This window comes from Lycium ferocissimum, chromosome 10 (assembly GCF_029784015.1).
Source record: "Lycium ferocissimum isolate CSIRO_LF1 chromosome 10, AGI_CSIRO_Lferr_CH_V1, whole genome shotgun sequence".
NCBI lineage: Eukaryota > Viridiplantae > Streptophyta > Magnoliopsida > Solanales > Solanaceae > Lycium > Lycium ferocissimum.
This window is the reverse complement of record NC_081351.1, coordinates 15,799,445-15,818,096: the sequence shown is the minus strand read 5'-3', so window position 1 is coordinate 15,818,096 and position 18,652 is coordinate 15,799,445. Positions and strand designations below refer to the sequence as shown.

The 18,652-nt window shown below is 34.5% G+C and overlaps 1 long non-coding RNA gene across 1 annotated transcript; it reads right to left on the bottom strand.

Annotated features, from left to right (window-relative positions):
• Window positions 1-8,196: 8,196 nt before the first annotated feature.
• LOC132035125 (uncharacterized) lies at window positions 8,197-10,204 on the bottom strand. Its single transcript, XR_009409171.1, has 3 exons — window positions 9,272-10,204; window positions 8,681-9,196; window positions 8,197-8,597 (listed from the first exon to the last, which is right to left on the bottom strand). It is a non-coding gene; the product is annotated as an uncharacterized LOC132035125 (long non-coding RNA).
• Window positions 10,205-18,652: the final 8,448 nt, after the last annotated feature.

Here is an 18,652-nt window from a genome sequence, read left to right as displayed (position 1 = left end):
CCTTTTCATTATAGGAGCAGGAGTTTTAGCTAGATTGCTTAATGAGTTAAATTCCAATGATCATTTTATTCCTTTCTCTATGTCAAAGGCAGGTCCTTTAATTAACCATCTTTCTTATGCAGATGACTTAGTGATTTTTTCAAGTGGCAACACCAAGTCTTTAAAGATGGTTATGAAGCAAATTCATTGGTATGAAAGGAATTCGGGTCAGAAAATGAACAAAAACAAATGCTTCTTCTTAACTGCTCCAGGAATTGGCTCCTCTAGGATCAACAAGATAAGAGAGGCCACGAGATTCTTAGATAAGCAGTTCCCCTTCGCCTATCTGGGGTGTCCAATCTATCTGGGGAGAAAAAAAGGAGAGTACTTCGAAAAGCTACTTTCCAAGATCATTAAAAGGCTCAATGGGTGGCAAAGTAACTTGCTATCCTTTGGGGGGGAAATTGTTCTCATCAAGAATGTTCTCCAATCCTTGCCAGTCTACACCCTTACAGCTCTAACTCCCCAAAAAAGTATTATAAATCTAATAGAAAAGTTGTTTGTGAGATTTTTCTGGGGATCCTCCAATGGGAAACACAACTATTATTGGAGTTCTTGGGACAATATTTGCCTACCGAAAGAGGAAGGGGGGATAGGGGTTAGGAAAATGAGAGACATTCGTGAGAGTCTTAATGTGAAGAAATGGTGGAGATTTAGGATTCAAGAGTCTCTGTGGGCTAAGTTCACCAAAGCCAAATATTGTATTAGAGCTCATCCTGTCAGCAAATGTTGGGCATCTGGGAACTCTCACTCTTGGAAAACTCTTACTAAGGTTAGAGTCAAAGCTGAGCCTAACATGATATGGAAAATTCAAGGTGGGAATAATAGCTTTTGGTGGGAAAACTAGACAGAGCTTGGGAATCTGGCACAGTATTGCCCTGAATATGTCCACTCTGCAAACTTGAAAGTCAAGGATTTTATGGTTGATCGAAACTGGGACATGGATAGACTGAGTGTTATTCTCCTAATCGGGTTTGCCAAGTCGTTCGTAAAATCGACATTGGAGACATTAATGCTAGTGACTATCTTATATGGAAGAAGGCCTCGGATGGAATTTTTTCAAACGGGAAGCTTGGAGAGAGATTAGGCAAAGATCATCAAACCGATCCTTGGATCGGCGGTGTTTGGCATAAAAACATTCCTTTTAAAATTTCATTTCTTTCCGGAGATTGTTTATGAATAGATTGCCCTTTGCTAATAATTATGTTTGCGAGTTTGTGGAAGATATGCCTACGGACGTCTATGTCTTGTTAATCCAAAGGTTGAAACAAGCCAACATTTATTTTTGGAAGGAGAAATAGCGCAGAGGCTATGGAAGTTTTTCGGACAACGATTAGGCATCATATACCAAAGGAAACATGGAAGAATCTGCCTGCAAGAGTGGGCACATACTCAGACCAAAAACATCATGCATAGAATGGTTATTCAAGTGCTTCCAATCTGGATATGCTGGGAAATGTGGAAGGAGAGGTGCAAATGCAGATATGGGGAACAAACCAAAATGTACACTAGAAGGATGGAACATCAGATCATTTGGAACTTGAAAGTAGCATTGGATAATGCCTTCCCTTGCCATAAGATAAGTATGCAATGGCCACAAATCTGCTCTGTGTTAGAAAGACTCAGGCCGAGGACAATCTGCAAAATCGTCAAATGGACACTGCCTCAACAGGGGGGAATTAAAGTAAACGCAGATGGAAGTTATATGGAGCAAACTGGAAGAGCTGGCATTGGAGGGGTGGCAAGAGACGAGAATGGCCATTTGATTTACGCATTTGCTGCCCAAGTACAATGCAGCAGCCATAATATTGCGGAAGCCATAGCTGCTAAGCACGTTGCACAATGGATCAAGGAGAGTGGAAGAAATCACTGCATATTGGAATTGGATTCAATGCTGGTGACAGAACTGCTTCGAAATGGATCAGCCAACAACTTCAAGCTGAAACAGATTATTGATGATACCTTGGCCTTGATTAACAACAAAGAGGTGACTTTCAATCATTGCTATAGGGAAGCCAATAGAGTTGTTGATTATCTCGCTAAGCTGGCTACGGGTCTAGAAGATCCGCTTATCATCCATGACGTGAGGCATCTACCTAGTCGGGCTGTTGGTCCATACATTCTTGATAAAAGTCAAGTCCCTAGTATTAGACTAAATTATGACAAAGCCAATTTTTTCGTTAGCTAGATGCATAGGTTTTGTTAATGCTGAGAATGCAACCCCCTGTAAGTTGCATACCTTTTTTTGTGCTGGTTGCTCGCAATCAGAGTTGTATATTAGGGGTAAGGTCTAGTCCTCCCCAGGTTCAATAACAATATACAACCTTTTAACTAAATAAAAAATAAAAAAAAAGGTCCAAATCAAAGGAAGTGACAAAAGTTAAATATGGCATCATTTGGAGGTTCCCACACCTGTGCATGTTCGTATATGAACTCCAAGTGTTGGTGGACGACAGAGATGAAAATGGAATAATTGAAGATTCTCACATACATAAATATAGCAACCACAGTGACTCCATCAAGATCATTGCCAGAAGCTCATGATGAATGAGGTTTTACGTGTGAAAGCAATGCAACTCATCAAAGACAACCTATATATTCACTTATAATCTAGTTTCACTTTATGTTGAGTCATTGAAAAAGCTCTGAAGTAAATAAAGAGCTTTCTGCAAAGTTTTCTTTCTTTAGTTTTATGTTAATTTTTTTTCTCTAGTCTTGAATATTATTCTACTTTAAATTGTTAGCTTGTCAACCGCCGCTAGAAATAGATGTTTTCTCCACCAATATTCAGTGAGAAATTTGTGCTGTAAAATATGATTTCCCACTTCAGTCCTATCGAACTAGCTCACAGGAAAACCCATGGTGGGAAACAGTTCCCATTAAAATGTTGGGAAATTTTCTAATTTTTTCGTGTGAAAATACTACTATTTAGATTTTTCGCACCGACATTCAGTGAGGATAGCCACTGAACATTTTTCAGTGGGGAACTCAATGGTAAAATAGTGATTTTTTAGTAGTGAACAGATACAAATGTGTTGACTAATTCCCTGTCTCAATTTATGTCACACTTTTTTATTTATTTTTGGAGATCCAAACTAGGTAAATTTTTACCAATATTTTTAAATGATTTTTTTCGTGATCATATAACATTAGAAGAATTGCAACTTAATTATAGTACTTTTCATATAGTTTTTAAATCTTTAAAAACTTTTAAATTATTGAGTAAATCTAATTCAATATAGCTTCAAAAATTAGTCAACTTGCCTTTCGAAAAAGGAAAATGGAACATAAATTGAGACGCAAGGAGTAAATAAGAATACATCAAACTTTATTTAACAGGAACACTCCCCCTTAGAAAGTACAAGACTTGTGACGTTGTCCTCCGTTTTGTTATTTTTCGACACTTATGCGTGTGCGTTTATTTTTTCTTTTAACAAAACAAATTACCAAAACGCTACAAGACTTTCCTAGCATGTTTTGTTGTTTGAGACACCGAGCTTTTTCATGCACCTTTCTTTTTCCAATTAGGAAAGTGGACAAGATATTCAAAGGGAAAATAAGAAGAAAGCAGAAGAACTAACACATAGCAATTCACAAATTAACATAGAGCATGCATGCTAACGTTTTATCTGAAAGTGGGGCCAGCCTATATATGATGTAAAGCTGCAGATTCCATGGAATTTCTGTTGTCTCTGCTGCTGTTTCTCTGTAATGTAAATATTGGAAGTAGTACTCTCTCGATTTTAGTCTCTGCTAACTTTTGCCTTATTAATTTAGTTCATGAAATAATTGGTTGAAGGTTAGGTACTCATCAAACATAGAAATCTGTTAATAGGGGCATGATTGTATCAGTTTACTAACGGTAAGGTAATTGATATCCTATTTCTAATAGGTTTAGGAGCATTCTGTTTTTAATAGATCAAGTGTCGTTTTGATCATCTTCCGTATAAAATACTCCCTCCGTTTCAATTTATGTGAATCCATTTGACTAGACACATAATTTAAGAAAGAGTAAAAGACTTTTAAACTTGTGGTTCAAAATAAGTCTTGAGTATTTGTGTGGCTGTAAATCATTTCATAAAGTGAATTTGTTTCCAAATTAGGAAAGAGGTCATTCATTTTGACATGAACTAAAAAGAAAATAGGTTCACATAAATTGAAACAGAGGGAGTAATCCAAGTAGCCTAAAAGCGATGCATAAATTGAAATAAAGTAATAGCTGATTTAGCTAGCGAGGAGTAGTAGTAGTATATGATGAGTTGTGACTTAAGAGTAGATTAAATTAAAAAGACCACTTGTGTCATTTCGTTTCAATCACATGCATGGACTGACATTACTACTCATTATACCACATGCACATGCAAATCTATGTCCCCTGTCTTCACCCCACCCCTGTTGAGTGAGGGTGCAAATTTTTTTATTTTGTCCTCATATAAATGTTACCTTTTCGGTTACAATTTATGTTATACTTTTCGATTTTCGAAATTTAAGTAAGTTTTTTTTTAACAATGATTTTTCACATGTCTTCTAAATATTTTGAATTATCAGTTATATGACTTACGATACTTTTTATATAATTTTAAATATGTAAATTTTGTTTCAACAAATTTAAAAATTTCATGTTGGAATTCACGATCAAAATTAAATTATTTAACTCTCGAAATCCGAGCTATGCTACATAAGTTGAGACTGAGCGAGTTTAATTATGTAAGGCTTGTTTTCATCTCACATGTTAATAGATTTGAGTCTTACACTTTTGAGCTCACAACTATTATCGGTCCACCAACTTATGACATTACAGAAGATTAGAACAGAATCAGTATTAATTGCGTAAAGTATCAAATAAAAAATTTATCCTTAACATAAAGAAAAAAAGAAAAGAAAAAAATATGAGAATTAAGAGTTGGGAGTAAAATCGTATAGAATCAGTATCATTTGTGTAAGGGTATCAAAAAAACATTCTCCTTAACATAAAGAAGAACAAAAAAGAAGAAATATGAGAATTAAGAGTTGGGAGTTTGAAGAGCACTTCCAAAATAGAACAAAGAAGTCATGATGATGGTCTGATGACGAGATAGAAAGCTCGCTCCATCGTTTTAATTTGATGGAGTGCAACTTTTTAGAATAATCTAATTGAATGTATATATAAATGAATTTGCTTTCAAGTCAAGTCTCATTTCAACTATCTCAAGAGGGGACAGACCACGAACTATACAAAATTACTAAAGAAATAATAAGGAAAGCCAATACCACTTACTCTCATGCAAAGTAAAAGATAAGCATGGTCCATAAAGGGATCCTTTTTGAACTAGAGGTCTTTTTGTAATAATTCAGTATTCAAGGATCGTACGACGCTAAGAATCAGAAAATAAAAGTTTAATTGCAACTGTTACAGAGCATCATTAGTCTTTTTGAGGAGGTTAATTGGAATAGGTGGCACGAGAAAACAATTAAGAGGCTGATGCCCGCACCAATCTCGGCTCGTCCATTCAAACAATAGCAAAATCAAGGCCGTCCGATAGGGCATCTTGTAAGTATTAAGCTATTTCTATGCACTCAAACTATGCAATAAGGTAAAGTTGCGGAATTATAAGTCAACACAAGAACTTTTGAGTGGAAAACTCCTTACTCAAGGAAAGGCAAAAACCACCACCTATCTCTGCTATAGTACTTTCCCAACTTCACTAAAACTTGAGCAAGTGTAAGGTTACAACACCTAAGGAACTGTTTTTCTATAGTTCCGCCTCTACTCTCTTAACAAATTATCTCAAAACTCTAACCAATCAAGAAATCTCTTACAACTCGATAACCAACGAACACCTATTACACAATACTTGCAAAGGTAAATAGATGGAACCAAAACAGAACCTAACTATTACAACTAAAGAACTTAATGATAAATCTTGTTACGCTGCAGTTCTTTGTCGATATGTAGTTGGCTCTTTGTTGCTCTCAAACGCACACGCAAGTATACGCGGTCGTACAAGTAATATAGACTTTTTAAGTCCAGATATCGATCCCACAGAGACTTATAATTAACTATTTATCAAATTAAACTAATGCTAATTATCTAAAGAAGAAATAAAATCCAAATTATATTTGTAAACTAATTAAAAATAAAAGAAAACAAATAATGAACTTAAACCAAGAAAGAGCAAATTTTTATCGGAGAGGAGATAGATCTAGGGCTATGACCACTAACAATCCAGTTGAGTTTTCAAATCGTTCTACCTATGGGTTACTAGTTGACGGGTTAATTGTAACTTTATGATATTCTCTCAAACTACTCACAAGCTTTGTAGATGCTACTATAACGCCTATATCTCTATGGTCGTCGAAGTAACAAGAACGCATTTATTTCTCCGTATTCAACTAAGTAGGGCTAAAGGGTATATCTCTATCCTCAGTAGCGAAACGATTAAATCGAACAAACTCTATTTATTCTTATTACGTACGTGAATTCCCTTTCTCAAGTCCAATTCCCGCACCACAGATAGTGTTCAATTAGTGATCAAGTAATCAAACAATTAAGATCAAGAATAAATAAATAACTCAAAGATAGAAAATCAATAGATAGAAACGATAATCAAACGCCAACTTTCATGTTTGTGTCAAAGCCCTAGAACTAAAGAGTTTAGCTCCACATAGACATGGAGGAAAAACAACAAATCATCCGAATAAAAATATCAAAATAAGTGTTACGAGATAGAAGGTAAAACCCTGTAAATACGGCCTCCACGGCGGCTCCAAGCTCTCTCTAAGTCTAAAGTTATGAACTAAGGGTTTCAAGTATCCAAAGTTATGTAAAAACCCTGTAGAATATGTATTTATAGGGTACCAAAAGGCCTGGACTTTTAAAAACCAAATCCAACTCAGATCAGGAAAAATTGCGGGCTCGCATTACACCCGCATCGCGGGTGCAACGCGCACTGAACAAAAAAGGAAGATTTGTTTTCACGTCAACTGCCAGGTACGTTCTCTTCTGTTTCTTGATTTCTTTCTTCAAATTGCTAACTTTAATGCCACATAGACAAAAGCTAAGGTAAGCTCCATTAAGCTGCTTGCTTCATTTCACTCTTATTTGTTGGCTTCTTGTCATGCCTTCGTCCCTGTTTTTGTTTATTTATTTTCTTCTTTTGTAACTTCAACACTTTTCAGTCGATTTTGCTTCAAATCTCTTCATCTTTACACCGCTTTATTCCTACATAGTAAAATATAATATTAAGCACAACTCATTACAATTAATACTCAAAAGACAATTAAAAGTACTAAAATGTGAGGCAACAATGAATAAATATATGCGATTTTAGGCCGAACATCACTCTTCTTGAGACTAAAGTGTTGATTCCGCTCACTCCACCTCTCATTGGAATGTTGTGATTGTGGTTAAGCTCCAAAGCTTGTTCGTGCTGTATTTATATAGAAATAGTTGTCGCCCTTGAATTATATTGTTGAGTCGAACAAAATTTAATCCAAGGGATCACATAAATGGTTTACAATAATTTGATCCAAGGGATCATAGAAATGTTTTAGAAAATAAATTGATCAAAGAAATTATGTAGAAAGAATTCAAAAATAGAGTTAGACCTTCAGGGTCACAGAAAGCTTTTCAAAATACGCTTTTGGGAGTTTTCTTAGATTTTTGAGAAGGGTTCGTAGCTATAGTTGGGTTACAATTTACTCTAAGATTACTCGTGTCAGAATAAGAGATCACTACCAAAATCGCGCATTTTAGCCACGGTCAACAACGTGACTGAATGGTATCAAAACCGTGGCTAAGTAGTGTTAGCAACAGTTTGGTGTACATTTAGCCACGGTCAATCCATGGGTAATTTGACCACAGAACTAATTCATCATATAAAATTAGCCATGGTTCCACCATATCATATATACACAATTTTTTTTATAAAAAAATTACTCATGGTTAAACCGTGGCAATAATATACAGTTATTTAAAAAAAAAAAAAAAAAAGAATTACCCACGGTTCCACCATGACAAAAATATATAATTTTAAAAAGAATACAATTTTTTCCTGCATTTTCCTGGTATCAATACCAATCTTCATCAACTGTATCTTCAACATAGTACACCATTCTGGCATATCATCAATATGGTACACCATTCTAGCATCAGTTGCAAGTATAAATGGTTCATCTATTTCTTTTTCACCAAAGGTGTATTAAACGTGAAAAGTTTACACTTGTTATCCCAAATTGATCTATCTTATTCCCTTGTTAAGTGTAGTGTCTACCCAAATACATTTGAATAACACAACCTTTAACTTACCGTAATAATGTAACTCTATGATGTCAACCAATTTGCCATAGTACATATCATCACTTGTCTTTTCAATAGATTCTCTACCACTTGAAAATCTCTTGGTAACAATAGATATAAAAACACCACTATTTTGTGTTGTCAATCCCTGCTCCTTCCTCACAGTATGAAACTTAAATCCATGAATGTTATACTCCTTGAATCTCCTCACAACATTATTTGGTCCATTTGCAAGCCGTTAAATTTTAGGTGTAATATCCGTACCATCATTTCTTGCAACCTATTATTTTTAAATGTATTAGGACAATTATATAAACTTTATAAGCTTTTGAATTTAAAAGAGTGAAATATTTGCAATCTTACATATTCCTTAAACCACTCGTGAAAATGTTTGTGCACATGTTCTTCCACAGTTTTTGATTGGTTTCTTTTGCCACGATGCATCCTAGCGACCTCAATCCTAACTTCCTGAATGTAGTTGTAATTCATAAAGTAAGGTATAAAAATACATTACAAAAGAAAATGAACAATATAAAAGATCATGTAACGTACTCTCGGAATGCAGCAACTATTTAACAATTGGTTAGAACATATCGGTGAGCTTGTATGATTTCCAAGAGAGGTATGGGTAGAGTCTTAATAGCCCCAACAGGCTTGCCTGATGCAGGAAACAAGTTTGACAAGACAGTAGATTCACTACTAGCACTGATCTCATTGTCATCATCATTACCCCTTGGTCGATCAAACCTTGTTTCAATATCACCATCCTCCAAATATCTTGAACAAAAAGTGAGACATTCCTCCAAAATGTATCCTTCAGCTATACAACCTTCTGGTGCGGAATTGTTACGTACATAAGATTTCAAATGGCCGAGTTCCCTAACAATATATTAAAATGAATCATAAGATTAGAAAAAAATTAAAATATATCAACTTACTTGGCAAAGAATATACCTTTCAATAGGGTACATCCAATGACCTTGTACAGTACCAACAAGAATTGCTTCCTCTCCAAGATGAATGACTAGATGAACCATAATAGTGACAAATTACGGAGGGAATATCACTTCCATATTAGAATGATTCAACCAAATTCTTTGTTAGAGCTTCTCCATATACTTTACATCTAAAACCTTGCTTGATACTTCTCTAAAGGAGTTACATAACTCAATCAAAATAAAGTAATTTCTTTAGGAAGAGATCTTCTTAAATCAATTGGCAAAAGATGCTCCATCTGAATGTGGGAATCATGGCTCTTTAAATTAAAGATCTTGCGTTTCTTAAGATCAACACATCTAGAAATGTTTGATGCGTAATTATCTGGAAAAACCACATTTTTTAAAACTTTTAGGAAGATATCTTTCTACTCTTTCTTCATGTTAAAGCATGACGGAGGAAACTTAGAAGAATTAGGATATGGATGAAGCTTTTCTCTAATTCCCATCGCTTGCAAATTGTCTTTTGATCTTTTTTTTTTTGTCACCAAGTAAGGTGAACAATATATTGTCACAAACGTTCTTCTCTATGAGCATCATGTCAAGGCAATGACGAATAAGATGTTCTTCCAATAAGGTAAATCCCAAAAAATACTCTTTTTCTTCCATTGTTCCGGGCTAACCTTACTTGTAGAACAATCACGTTGCCTCTTCCGATTCTCCTCAATTTGCCTCAACATGGTTGAACCTGATGGTGGAATAGGCGCAGGTCTATGCTCTTCAAAATCATTAAAGGACTGCTTATTGTACCTATACTTGTGATCATGTGGAAAATACCGACGATGTCCCCTAAAGCAATTTTTCCTACCAAACTTTAGCCTTATAGATTCCGTATTAAAATTATATAATGGACAAGCAAGAGATGTATGTGTATTCCACCCAGACAGGTTGTCAAGACACGAAAATCACTTATGGTCCACATCAATGCAAAGACGCAATTGAAACATTTCTTTAGTTGAGGAATCATGAGCATGTGCACTGCTCCACAACTGTTTTAACTCAGCGACTAAAGGTTGCAAGTAAACACCAATGTTATTTCCAAGCATTTTAGGACCATGAATTATCATAGACATGACAAAACACCATGGAGGATAGTTATAAATATACAAAATCACTGGCCAAATGCTAATATTGGAACTTAGATTTCCAAATGGATTGAAACCATCGGTAGCTAAAGCAAGTCGCACATTATGAGTCTCTGAAGCAAAGCCCGAATAGAATAAATCAAAATGTTTCTACACTTTGCCATCTCTAGGATGTCGTAATAACTCATTTGAGTTAGCCTTTGTAGCAAGCCACTTCAAGAGTTTTGCATTTTTAGAGCACATGTATAGCCTTATCAGCTTAGGTATAGGTGGGAAGTACTGCAATACTTTCGCTGGCTTTGGTTTCTTTTTCTGTTGGTCATCAATCACAACATTTGCACCAACATCATTTTCATTTGATATATATCTGGATGTATTTCACTTCTTGCATTTATTTCTCTTCTTATCCTCGGATGATCCCTAATATAACATGCAATAGTTCGGACATGCATCAATCTTATCATAGCCCAAACCTAACCTCTTAATCATCTTTTTTGACACATAAAATGATGTAGTTTCGCATGGGGAGAAGCATCCTTTAAAAGGTCAAGAATCATTGAAAATGTTTTATCAGTTGCACCACATAAGACCTTAATATAATAAAAATGAACAATAAATGACAATTTACTATATTTTGCACAACCATCATAAAGTTCTTGATTCCCATCCTCTAACAGCTCCTTAATTTTGTCTCTCTCTTCTTGAACATTATCTTCAACACCCCTAGGATGGTAATTATTTAGTAGATTTGATGGACCAGAATCTTGAAAGTCATTATCAAAGACACCAAAAGCATCATTCAACATATCATGCATCGAATATTGTCTAACCGATTCATCTTGTACCCGAATATTGATTCTACAATGGATTGAACATGCTTTTCCCCATGCATGTACCAACATGTGTACTTTTCTAGGAAACCCCTTTTGAAGGAGATGACGAAACACATCAACTCTATTGCACATAACTTTAAATCCACATGTAATGCAAGGACATACAATTTTTTCATTTATAGATGCATTCGAAAAGGCAAAGCTCAAAAATTGGTCTACACCACCCGAGAATTCGTTTGATATAATTGGCTTCTTAATCTAACTCTTGTCAATCATGTTGGAATGAAGCTGTTTCAAATACGAACAAACAATATACTTGAAAAACGTTATATTGAATGAATCTATTTCAAAGCAAAGTGCACAAATGATCATATTTATTTTGAAAAAATAATTAGGCAACATCATTTCAAGTTACATGTAGATACCACCTTAATTAAAAACTTGAGAAACACAAAAACGCATACCTTATATAGTTCCTTTGCTCTCAAATACAATCGCCAAAATCAAACAAAATCCTTCGCCTTCAAACAGAACTGCCAGCAATTTTATGCCCTAGAAAACCTGAAAAGGAAAAACCTCACACATCAAAGCTATTAAATATGCAGTTCAACAAAGTGGGAATAAACAGTTACCTTTTTTACAGACCTTATTAAATATGATACAGAAACATGATTGTTTAATACAGAAGCAGTGACCACATAATTATCAGGCATTTGCACCTCAGACAATAATGTAGTATCGGGATTAAGTTTAACAAACACACATGAACAAAAGCTTTTGAATGTCATACCCTATTTTAATCGGGGTCAAAATAGTTTACAACATTCCGATAATTCCGGGGTGAATTAAAGTTAAGGAGTCGCCACCTAATTATATATGGTGAATTAGGGCACCTAAGGTAATTAAAGTAATTATCTAAAGTTATTTAAAATCTACGAAACCAAATGATTCTAGGTACGGGTTCAATTAGTCTAAAAGGAAGGTATTAGGCACCCTTTAAGACCCATTAACAATGGTTAACCGACCAGACTTATGATTAGTTAGGCTAAGTGTAAATATAGTGTTATAGAAAAGAAAATAGCTTCATAAATATAGCTAAAGTTATAGATAGATATATAAGAATGTTGTTTAAAATAGGATTTGTAGAAGGTAATAATTTGTATAAAAGAAGATTTTCAGTGCTATTTAAAAGTAAGACTTACAAAAGACTATTAGTTCAATATAGACTATGTAAGAATTGTTTTAACAAATATATGTTTCAAGCGTTGAAAAAAAAGCTGAAGTGAAGAAGTTATCCACAGAATTAGCTTGCCTTTTTATTTCTCAAAATAAACTAATATTAATGTAAAATTTGTGATGTTTTGAAAATCTTAAGATGGTAAGAATGAAAAATGATTCCTTTAACCCAAGACTATGTACACATGCTATTTGAAAATTAATTACTCCTAAATGTTATAGATACTATAAATAGTTTAGAAAATAGAAGTGAATGTAATTTGTGGAATTAACTACCCATTACTAAACTGAAACCCTTAATGCCACTAAAGTTTATCTAAATTAACAAACAAAAATGTTAGTCATACAATACACATTAAAACGCACACAAAAATAAAAATAGAGGAGTAGATATAATGTAAAGGGGCTGAGCCCACTTTCCAAAATTGTCGTAATTACATTGTTGTCGGGCTTAGACCCAGCAGATTTCTTTATATATTGCTGCGGATTATTTGCTACCGTATGGGGCTGATTCGAGAGAAGTTGTGTTGGGCTTTTAGCCCAACGCCAAGTGCGGAAGGAGATGACGAGTCGCTTGGACTCGTATGCGAGATGTCATGCATAAAAAAAGATGAAAAAAAAAAAAGGATTAGCACGTAATCAATAAATAAGGCTAAACAATGTATAATGTAAATTGGAAACAACCAATGGATTATGCATATATTGTGTATATTTAAGTATATCTCATGTGTACACATTTATAAGGATGTATAGAGGATTAATATTGGAAAGCTTTCAACCCCTCTAAAAACAACAGTCCTTAAATATTCGTATAGATGTAAATACTGATATTCTCTTCACAAACACAACCAAGATATCTAGAATGTTAATGATTAAACATCACAAAGCACTGAAGGCAGAGGACAAGCAAAATTCAGAACTTCCAAATAACAGAGACGGTAGCTCATGACTAAGGAAAATACTATTAACAAAAATAAACAAACATAAGCAATAAACGGAATCAGAATAAACAATCACATATTCACATCACATCAACTGATACATCAGTGAAAAGTATTATCCATATATCCATCCATCGATCAGTTAAAACGATTTTCTCCAAAATGAAAATTCAAATTCACATATCATAATCCCTATCCTCGGTGTTGCGCAAGTTCCAAGGGATTTTATGAATCCCAGGCATGGCTAACACCGGGGAGGGTTCCGGCTTAATCCATCATGACCAACTAATCTCCTTATAAATGTATTTATTAAGATATACTAATCCTATACATACTTATACATAGTCAAAAAGGAGGAAAGGGAAAAGAAAATATTATAGAGCTTCAGGTGCATACGGTCCAATCCTTAGAAAAACAGCAGTTATTGGACTCAAAACCATAACAATGAACAACCAACAATGCAGCCTTGAATAAACAAAAATTGCAGCCAAGAATATAACACTTTGAAGCAAAGAACTAATTATAGCGGAAAACGGGTTTCAAACACGAAGAGGGTGGTACAACTCAACAGCAGCATGCCCTTAAAGAGTGACAATATTTGGCCTCAAAACTAACCAAAACTTTAGTTCAAAAATGCCACAACCAACGGCTAAGCATAGCAACCAACAATTCGCAAAGACAGACATGATGATGGGCATTAAAACAACAGCATAGGGAATTCTACGAGCATGACCATGTTTCCTAACAATCAACATAACAGCCCAACAGATAGGCAATACAGCAGTAGCTATCGACTCAAAACATAGCACTATGGTAGTTAAAAAGGCAATAGAAACAACACAAAAAAGACAAGAATGGCTTAAAAGAGCAGGGCAAACTTAAAACTCATATTCGTACACTTTCCAGAATTCAAACACACAACTTTGGAGCACAATAATGACCTAAAGGGCACCTAAGTGAAGCCATAAACAAAAGAAACATGCAACAAGAATGAGACGATACCATTAAACTAAAGAAGTGCGATTATACCAAAACCTGAATCATTAATTAGTAATTTTATCATCTAAGACACTTAAAAGATGATTAAGACTAGACCAATCTATAGGGTTATTTTCAGTAGACTGAAACTTAACAAAACATTTAGACTTAATGTCATCTGTTAATGACGGATCCATCAAAACAGGGCTCAACCAGATACCCAAACTGATCTAAAGTATGAAAACGAGCTAAATCGAGGGATAGAACCACATAGGAGGAATAATACGCAAAAAGAAAAATCAGGCAGCATACATACCATACACAGTGTTAAAGGAGCAGAATTGAGCTAGAGTACTTTACTCGTTTAACGAAACATGTCTGAGACCCTTAAATACTAAAAAAAAGCAATAGCACACTAACAACAACAACTACGTAGTTTAAACAGCGTTCTTAAATAGCATGCGAACAATCTTGATCAGTTTGGGTGACTCAAAATCACTCATCCTTGGTTTTTATGAACATAATTTAGACCCGAGCTGACTTGTACAAACTGGTATGCAACTTGTCATGAAAAGGTTCAACACACCACAAATTTTAAACTTCTCGAGGCCAAATGGCATTTTGGAAAGCATACTGAAATATACATGCTTAAGGTGAGCTTATGCTACCAAATACCAAATAGCCGCTTAACTAATATGAGCAAGGCATGACCAGATGAAATTAACAAAAAAAAAAAAAACTATAAAAAAACTATAACTGACCATGATCGCATTGAACCATATTAAGTATCCAGATGAATTAGCAAACATTTAAACTAGCACATGATCGGTTAGTATCCAAACTACCACATTATAGGCATGCTAATGACTCGATAAAACTCATTCAACACATATTTAACAACTACTAACTAGATTTAAGGCTATATTAACACCTAGAACAAGCTAAAAGATGAACAAATCTAACATATGTGATTCTTAAGCTAACTACATGATTAATTGATGCTATACCATATTAATTAAGACTAAGCTCAACTAAACTGAACGAGCACTGACACATGTATTAATTAACACACAAGCACCAGTTAAACTAAAAAAGAAATTGCACAATACCAAAATAAAATAAAAGGAAGAGGTTTAGCCGACCTTCTTCGGGTGCAGTGAACAGGGACACGGAGTCTCGGATCTACACTCGAACACTAACGAACCCCAACTTGATTATGCTTTGATTCGAATTAGTAGGAGGGGCAAAAAGGGAATAAAAATGATTTGTTATTTTTGAATCACTACCCGAAAATGTTAAGGCTCAAGAATATTGATGTTTTTTTCAGAGGAATATAGGCAGCTAGAACAGAACTCTTTTTTTTCAATCCGTCTTCCCTCCTTTTCGGCTGAGAAACTTAGACAATATTTATAGGCGAAGTCTAGGGTTTTAGATTTTTGAATTTCACTATTTTTTGGCTCCAAACAGAAAACCAAAAGATCCGTTTGAATCCAACCATTCGAATTTCTAAAGTCGATTTTGTTCAGAGAATTCAGAAAGTATTTTTTGGACATTTGTGTTGACTAGTTCAATGAAGATGAGAGAGGAAAGGGTTTGCACAAAAATGAAGTGGCAAGGTCTGCCATGGTGAAAGAGAAACTGTCCTTTGCTAAAAATGGAGGAAAACGACAAGAAAGGGAGCAGGGGGAGAGAGAAAGAAGAGAGAAGGGGAAAGGGGTCTTGTTTCTTGGTTTAGAAGAGGGAAGAGAGAGAGCAGGGAGACGAGAGAGAAAGAAGAGAGGAGGGATGAAGTGCGGCTGGTTGAGGGATTAGGTTTAGGGATGAAAAGGAAAGGTTGGGCCGGGTCGTTGTGTTATTGTTTGGGCTGGTGAGTCAAAAATATGGACTGGTAATGGAAAAATATGGGCTGGTCACGTTTGGCTGTTGAATTTAATAAATGGGCCGGTTTATTGGTCCGAAAATGGGTTCTTCTTTTTCTTTGATTTAATTATTTCTTAGGCTTCTAATTTAATAACTAGTACAACATATACTATGATAATTAGTGATTAATATGTAGAAAATAAAGGACTTGATAAAGTATAATTAATTTAACGAGTACAAAAAATAAAATGATACGAACCCTTTTGAAATTTGTGATAAAGTAATGCTAGTAATGTGGATAGCAAAATAGTGAAAATGAAAGTAACGATATTAATAATAGTAGAAATAAAAAATGGTGAAAATAAAGTGTTTAGCTGGTCAATAAATTTAGAAGCCCGCAGAAATAAATAGGAATAAAGGAGGGACGAAATTGGGTGTCAACATTGACTTGTTTGATCTGAAAGATCGAGTAGGCTGGTGTCTAATGTTTTCTACCCTCAAGAAACTTAGTGAACTTGTTATTAACCATGATGCAAAACTTTTTGCTCCATAATAATGATTTGAAGGGCACATTTCACTGATATTGCAATTTGCAATTCACTAAGCTACTACTCCCACACAGAAATTATAACACATGGGGCAATATTGCAGATTAACCATAAACCACATAACCTTATACTTTACATTTGATTTTACAATAAACCAGCAAACACTTGTGAACCGACTATACAATCTAACCGAGCATATCTAATCACAAAAGCTTAAAATTAACAATCAAAAAGACTGAATCTGTCAGAATATCCCAAAATACCCAGAAATTCTACTAATAAAACAACAAAAGTGATAGAAATTTCAGAGATTACAAAGCATAAATTTGCTTTTGCATTCATTCAAAGGTGAATAAATGGAATTTTCTTTCAAAATTTTGCACAAACAGAAACTCTAAAAGGAACCCATTAAAGATTCAACAAAAACATGACTTGAAAACCCTAGGTAGTAGAGTTGTTACGTGGAGCAACTAAAATTTCCAAATATTCAACCTAATAAACCATCTATCTACCGCTATCAAATATCAACAAGCATTAATGGGAAGAATCATATCACTGGAAAGAAAATACCTAAATCACTTAAATAAAGAATTGGAGCAAAAATTTCTTCTGAATTTTTTGACCTGGAACTAAGCATAAGCTATATAGACTTGAAATTTCCGATCGGACTTTGATCGGTCGATGGTCGAGAAATTTATGATCGGACCTCAAAGGCGAATTTTGGTAACAGTGAATTGAATTGTGTTAATTGTTAAAAGAGAAAATCAAAAAAGAAAAAAAAAAGTGGGGGAGGGGGTGGAAATGAAAAACAAAAGGGAGGGAGTGAAATTTACTACCCACCCCATTTACCCACGAAATGTTAGCCACGATTTCCTACATTGTAGATAACATTAAAAATTTTAGTCTGTTTTGTCACAATTTTTGAAACCGTGACTAAAAGGCGCTTTTTTGGTAGTGCAATTAGTGTACTGTTGGTTTGGGTACTCTGACAGAAATTCCCTAGTAATACATAGCGTGAGCATGCTAATATCTTAAACGGTGTTGCACACATAGGAGTAGGGTACTCCAACCAATCGAGATGGAATAGACCTCATGCTGATCACATGGTGAACCTAGCAGAAACAAATGAATGTTAGAATCTAATTGTACTCCCAGAAAAGAAAGGTTTAATTTGAACAAAATATATTTTAGAACTGTTTTTATGCTAAAGTTTCAAAATTTATTTTAAATGCTTCATATCTTAAATTTCTTTCAGAATATTTTGTCAACGTAGGTACAATATTTACATACGAGCAAGACATAGGCTAGGACGCACCCTTGTGGTGTTTGAGAAATAGACAAGAAACCCATGTCTTGAGCATTTTGCAATCTGTTCGTAGATGCTTCATAGACAATTTTAATTGGGTTATGATTTTCATATTTACATTAAGTTTTGAACAAAATAACGACGACATTATTTTGATATAAAGTGATTTAGTTTCCGAAAAGAAAGAAAGAATAATTATAGATTTATTCATTATTTGTCATACTACATTCATGATTCATAATAGAAAAGCCAAGAAGGTTAGCTTGATCAAGTTAAGGCAGTAAATGCTAGTCGCAGCTCGACTAGAAATCGGATCGTGGCAATATAAGACTAGCTAACATAATGCATACATTATTGCCAATTATCCCTAGCATGATTTAACAATAAAATCTCTAGAATGTCATACTCAATTTATAGGAAAATAGTTTTAATCATGCTTTAAGTATCAATAAAGGCATGTAACCGTAATAAGAGTCTAAATCTCATGATGGTATCTCAAAATAGCATAAAAGACCTAGAACACCCGCTATACAATGTACCAAGTGTTTAGAAA